The sequence below is a fragment of the Bactrocera tryoni genome, unplaced genomic scaffold (assembly GCF_016617805.1).
Source record: "Bactrocera tryoni isolate S06 unplaced genomic scaffold, CSIRO_BtryS06_freeze2 scaffold_11, whole genome shotgun sequence".
In the NCBI taxonomy this organism is placed as follows: domain Eukaryota; kingdom Metazoa; phylum Arthropoda; class Insecta; order Diptera; family Tephritidae; genus Bactrocera; species Bactrocera tryoni.
In genome coordinates, this window is record NW_024395824.1 from 18912478 (window position 1) to 18919424 (window position 6947).

Sequence of the window (6947 nt, forward strand, 5' to 3'; positions counted from 1 at the left end):
CTAAATATTCAGCTGATTGAGATAAGGTGGAAGGAGGAAGGTAAGGAGAGCAAAGAGAAGAAAGTTTACTAGAGGAAAAATCAGAAGAGAAATTGGAGTCCAAAGAAATATTGGAAAAGTGGGTGGCAAACTCTAAGGCTATATCTTTGGGATATAGTAGAGTGCCCCGAGGAGCATTTAAATAAGTGATAGGAGAAGAAGGTGATAAACCAGCCAGTCTTTTCATATCAGTCCAGATTTTTCTAGAATCCGAAGAAGAAGTGATATTATTCGTAAATTCTTGGAAACAATGAACCTTAGCAGCCTTAGCTTTATGGCGAAAAAGTGCATTGGATTTTTTGTAAGCTATTAAGTTTGCACTAGAACGTAAACGTTTAAATTGATGCCATGCGATCTGTTTCAGATTTCTTAGTGCAGAAAGCTCATCATTCCACCAAAGAGGAGCAAGCTTGACTGGTTTAGAAGAAGAAAGGGGAAAAGAATAGTTAGAAGCAGAACGTATAATTTTTTGGATTCTAGAAGCCTCTTGATTTATATTGGAAGAAAAGGGGAAATAACGTGAATGCGAAAAACAGGCTTCTTCAAACCTATCCCAATCAGCCGAATCAGTTTTAAACCGAATCCTGGGCTTAAAAAATGAATGAGGGCGAGAAGTAGATATTTTGGAAAGGATGGGAAAATGATCACTGCCATGGAGATCATCAATACAACACCAGGATATTTTTGAGGAGAGGGAGGCAGAACATATGGAAAGATCAATATTAGTGAAGGTAGAGTGAGTGGAAAAATGGGTGGGGGAACCATCATTTAAAACAATGCAGTTGGATCTTAGTAAGGCATCTTCAATGCTACGTCCCTTGGAGTTAGCCAAAGCAGAGCCCCAAAGGGGACTCCAAGCATTGAAGTCACCACACAAGATAAAAGGATTTGAACCGGAAGGAATAAGATTTAAAAATTCAGTAGTAGAAAATGATTGATCAGGAGGGGAATAAGCACAGATGATTGAAATTTTATAGGGGGCGAGGATCTCAATAGCTACAGACGAAAAAATTGAAAGGGGTATGGGAAGTAATACGTGAGGTAGATTTCTTTTAACTAGGATGGCAACTCCCTGCTTGTTGGTGGTGTTATGTGGGAGATTAATAAAATATCCCACATAAGCCCTAGGGGTAAAAGCTGAGGCATTATAAGATAGGTGAGTTTCATTCAACAGGATAATAGATGGATTGTACGATCCCATAAGTAACTCTAAGTTAATATAATTATTAACATAACCGTTAATGTTCCATTGAAGAAGTGTAATCATATCATATGTAAACTTATAAAAGAAAAAAGTTAAGCTACGAATATATTATTTAAACTAAATGTCTTCATTGTAAGAAGGAAAATTGGGTAATGCAAGAGGATCTTGCGAGCAGGAGAGGGTGGGGGAGGGTGTGATAGGACAGGAGGAAAGGATATTGAGAGGAGAGTCAGAGATGGATAAAGGGGAAAAGAGAGGGGAAGGAGAAGTGGCAGAAGAGGAGGTAGGATGGGTTGGAAGGGATTGTTTAGATGAATTGATGTCTGTAGTTGTTGTTAGATTAGTTTTGGTAGGATTGTTGGATTTGTTATTAGGTGTTGTTTCATTATTGATTTGATTAGTATTGTTAGAAATTTTAGCTATAGAGGCAAAAGAGTTTGCATTAGAAGTTGTATGAGAAAATTGAATTTTATACTTGGTAACAGCTTCACGCATACTACATTTATAAATAGTTTTAATTTTTAATATTTCTTTGGATTGTTGATATTTAGGGCAAGTATTAGATGATGCCGGGTGGTCACCCGAGCAATTTGCACACATTATTCTCTTACATTCAGTAGGTGGGGTATGATCGGAAGGGAGGTTGCATGAGACACAAGAAGGTGAATTACGGCAGTATTTTGCTGTGTGGCCAATTAATTGACATTGCTTACAACGCATAGGATTAGGGTAATACGGACGGACAGTGAGGTTCCTCCAGGCAACATCAATTCTTTCAGGAAGTTTGTATTTATCAAAAGTTAATAAAACTACACCCGTAGGATTACGGGAGCCGTCAGCAATTCGTGAAAACTTATGTACAGCAGAAACACCCTGCTCCTTAAGACCATCAACAATATCTTCTTCTGATAAGTTATTCAGGAATGGGGCGTATATGGTGCCTTTAACCGTATTCAAAGTATTATGAAGCTTGACATTGATATGACCTCCGCCAGGTAAAATTTTTGCAGAAAGAAATTTGCTAGCTGTTTTGTTGTTATTTACAAAGAGCAGTAGGCTACCATCACGTAGCTCAGTAACTTTACTTACTTCCTTACTGATTGCTTGAATACCTTTATACGTAGCGAAGCATGATGACGAATTAAGTGGCTTGTTGTCGTCCAGCGATGACATGACCAAAAATTTTGGATCATCCGTGTTTGAGACTGGTAATTCTGGAAATTGGTCTAACGGGACGGATTTGGTTTTTTTCTTTTCTTTTTCATTATTGGAGATAATAGGGAAAACCTATTATCCCCTAATTTGGTGGCCCCAGGGGCCATAGTAAACGCGAATTTTAGTTTAACAAATTAAGAAATTAAGTGATTGAAAAGATATAAAACGATAAAAAATTAATTCACAAACAAAGCACGAGCGTAATATAAACGCAGAACAAACCGTTATACCGTTTTAACAAACTCAATAAGCACAGAGCGAAAAGCAACCGGTTACGATGACAGTTCGACGGTGTATGTACTGTAAATTTATAATTTAATATTAAAGGATTTTTGATTTACGCAAACCGTTTTAAACTTTCGCCACCCTTATTCACCAAAGGTCGCCATGATGTTTTTATTGTGAACGTACACTTGGGGGGGTAGGTTAAGGACAGTGAATGGTTCTTTTACTATAGTGAATGGGCACTTTCCCTACTCCCTTGTGCCATGTGTACACTAAATGTTGTAACATACATTTTCAAATAACATGGAGTCCAATCGCATTTTCTTATTGAGCTGCGCTTATATGCGACCCATTTGTTCTTGCTTGTCCACCTTTGGTATAGTGCCATGTATTTCACACTGAGCCTTACCCAAATCTACCAGGATATGTCGAATTGTTGCATGGTATTCGTAGAATCTACGATCTTTTAATAACGCTATTAACTGCATTCTTAAGCCTTTTCTCATTGAAGTAGCTTGTGAATCTGTTACTTTTGGTGGCAGATTTGAGTTGATTTGTTTGAAGGCTTCTATATATATAGTTTCGCAATTGTCCAATAACTGCAAGTTAAAAGGTTTATTAAGGAAATATTTGTGGCTGCATGAAATATATCAAATATATTTAAAGCTTCTTCCTCCAATTATTCGATTCTTCTTGTTCTGAAAAGATTCTGATTTCTTAAACAATAATATTGTAAAATAATATTATTAAATTTAAATTGAGTAGCACGAGTATTAAGACGGTTGTGTTAAATTATAGAAATAAAGTACGAAACAATAACTGCATTTTCAAAATCATTTACTATATTTATCTAAAAAATTAACATTTAGTTCAATATTTTCAATTTGCAGAAAAGTTAAACCAAATGGATTCGCGAGTGAGCGAAGCCTTAAATTTAATAAAATCAAAACATCATTGCTCACATACAATTTATTATACTAGTATTAATTATTATAAAAAATTATGCTACAATTGTTTAAGTCTTAAAGTATAAAGTCTTTTTTTTCAAGAAATACATATTTTTACTTTTTTCATTTTCCACATAAATTTGTTCATCTTTATAAAAATGTAAACAGTTCAAGAGCTCAAAAAATGGGCTATGATGAATTTGTAGCCGCCCTTCAAGATCGCTAATAAAAAATGTAGAACAGTGAAAGTTAAAGAAAATGCGAAAAAATGCGAAAGCTTCTACAATGAACGACGAAAGATTAGGGGAGGAAGTACGGATTCGGGAAGTGCTCTACAACAAGGCCTGCATAGGCTACCGGCTGCTCAGTAAAAAGAAGGCTGCCTGAGCAAGCGCGGCAGAGGAGCTAGGTGCTACAAGTGAGTAATTATTGTTATTATTATTTATTTGATTAGCCAATTTACCAAGCAATTAACCACGGATGCCTCCGTACCGTGATCAAGGGTTCAAAATTTTATAGCTTAATTTGAAGCTTTGCCTTTATATTGTGTGACCAATGTGCAAAAAGGTGGCTGACTCTGCGATAAAGATACAGCAGAGAAGTTGGACAAATGAGGGCACTATCAGGGAGTGCAGCATACAGCCCAGACCGTAAGTTCATCTTGTTAGTTTTATCATTTTATACATGTTTAATAATTATTTTAATTTTTGCAGAAATCGCTGCACTACAAATATTTTAGACGGAGTCGTCGCTGTCAGAGCCGATAAATTCAGACAATGTACAAAGTATTTTATCATCTCCTTCGGAGTTGTCGGCTTCAACTCCGATCCAGAAAAGGGCCAAGCGACGTGGACAGCTGCTTCAAAGAATCTTGCGAGACTGTGAGAGCGTTTGACATAATGTTAACATGTATAATGAACGATATGAGCGTGATAAAGCAATTAAAAGCTATCCATGTTTTAACAAATGCGTTATTAGCTATAAAATCGAATCTTGAATAAATTATTTGTTAATTTCTATATCATTTGTTTCTTTATATACAACGTATCTCATTTTGAAACAATAGTAATAAGAATTTTGAAATAACGTCATTACCTAGACATTAGAAACAACAATTATCTTGCTCTTGCAAAACCCTTTCACGGTGAATGAATTGCAGATATTTCCTCTTGGTGTACCGGCACAACAACAAACACACGCAGAAACTTATTTGTAATGGCTGTGAAATACTTATGTCAGACCAAAAACCATGTTTATTCTCGTGCAATGACACGTAAAAAAATAATTGCAACCCTGTTTTAGCTGTCATTTTACTTAAATACATATTTTGACGTTAAATTGTTGTAGAAGGTAAATTTTAAATAGATTTTATCATTTTTATTTATATTGTAAAGATTTGTTACAGTTTTTTTGTTAAGAATGAATGCAGAAGGTGCGTTAATTCACAATAGCCATACACAATAGTCATTTACAATAAATTGACCGAATCAGCCGTTCATATATCACTAGATTCTGCAATGGGTGCTCTCGTGCTCTCGTGCCCTTGTACATTTTTTTATAATTTATAAATTTTGTATGTCTTTTATTTTTATGTGGATATCTTGGTAGTGATCCGTGATGTAGAGGTTGTTGTTGTAGTATCAGAAATATTTAATATCAAATATGTTTAAAGCATGATGACTTCTCATATTTTGCCTAAAGTATGCACATATGAATATACTGTAAGCTTAGTTGTATGTACAGGCAGGCTTCCATCTTTTTCAGTAAATAAAACAAGATTTAAAGTTAAGTTCATGGATTAATAAAATATCATTAAAACTAATCACACAAAAAGTATGTTTAAAGTTACTTGGAAAAATATATGTACATACAAAAAATTGTATACATTTTGACTATACCAGGAATAATGGGATGCCCAACTCCTCTCTCACTGGAAGTGAGAGAACAATTGCTAAACGTCAAAACCACCTAAACTTTGACAGTTGACTGGATTTGGGAGGTTTTGACGTTTAGCGATTGGAAACGAGCGATGGCCAGATTGAAATCTTACCAAAAAAATATGTAAACGGAGGAATTTGTTGCCGCTGTTCAAGATCGCTATTAAAAATTTAAAACAATGAAAATCAAAGAAAATGCGAAATTTAAATATATTTCATGAAACGTTTTGTAATTTGATGCATAATAGAAATCATTATCTATTACAAATGATTAAAAACATTCATTAATTGACAACTAACAGGCTTAATTCACCTTATTAAGTGTTGAAAGATCGAAAGTCAGTGGTTTTAATATATCATAAAATCATAAAAAAGGATTTCAGTGGTTTCGCCATATATTAAAAGTCCAATATATAATAATTTGCAATCGTAATAAACGTTGGGCGTTTTAATTTAAATGCCCAAAAAATCTTATTTTGTTCGATGTGGCAACAATGGAAAATGTTATAAAAAACGCTTATTTTGAGGCGCTCTCACACTGGAATAAGTTGGGCATCCCATCATCCCTGACTATACACTGCACACGATTCTTGGTCATAGATTAGGGTTGTCGAAAAAATATCGATACATCGATATATCGTTATAATTTTTTCAATGTAACAATATTTTTGAGCGATATTTATTGTTTCGATATATCGGGTATCGATATAATATTATAAGTATTGAAAAGGATAAAAACGATATTTTTATGATCAAAAAATTCTAAATCCTTTTTTATACTAACTGTTTAATCCATCCAGCATCTTCTGTGAATCTCGCAGTACCTAATAACAGAAGTCGGCTTACAGCCGAGCACGTAAATCAAAGAGTGTTTTTTATGTCTGTATCAGATAAATATTGGTTTGATTAATCAATAATTAATGTTTTAATTGTTGTTCTTGATTTATTAAAAATTTTGTCTATGGGTTAGTATTTATCTAGTAAGGTAAGATGATTAAAGTAGATTATGCCAAATATTTTGATATATTCAAAAATGACCGATACAATATATATCGACACTTTATTCCATTTCCGACATCCCTATCATAGATAACTTGATACGAGAGCCTTTGGTTCGAGAGAGAAGCGCTGAACACATAGAGCGCGACAGACTGCAAACTACATCTGTCAAATATTAAAATACACACGTTCTTATGGACACTGTTATTTTGACAGCTGCACGACTACACGACTGCAGGACGACAGTTGTCGTTCTCACTAACTTCAATATCCTCCTATATTTGCCAACGACAGTAGGACGACAGTAGAGTTGACAGTAGAATGGAAGATCAAAAGAGGAGGTAGAGGGTGATGCCACTAATATGTAAAATGTAAAATTAA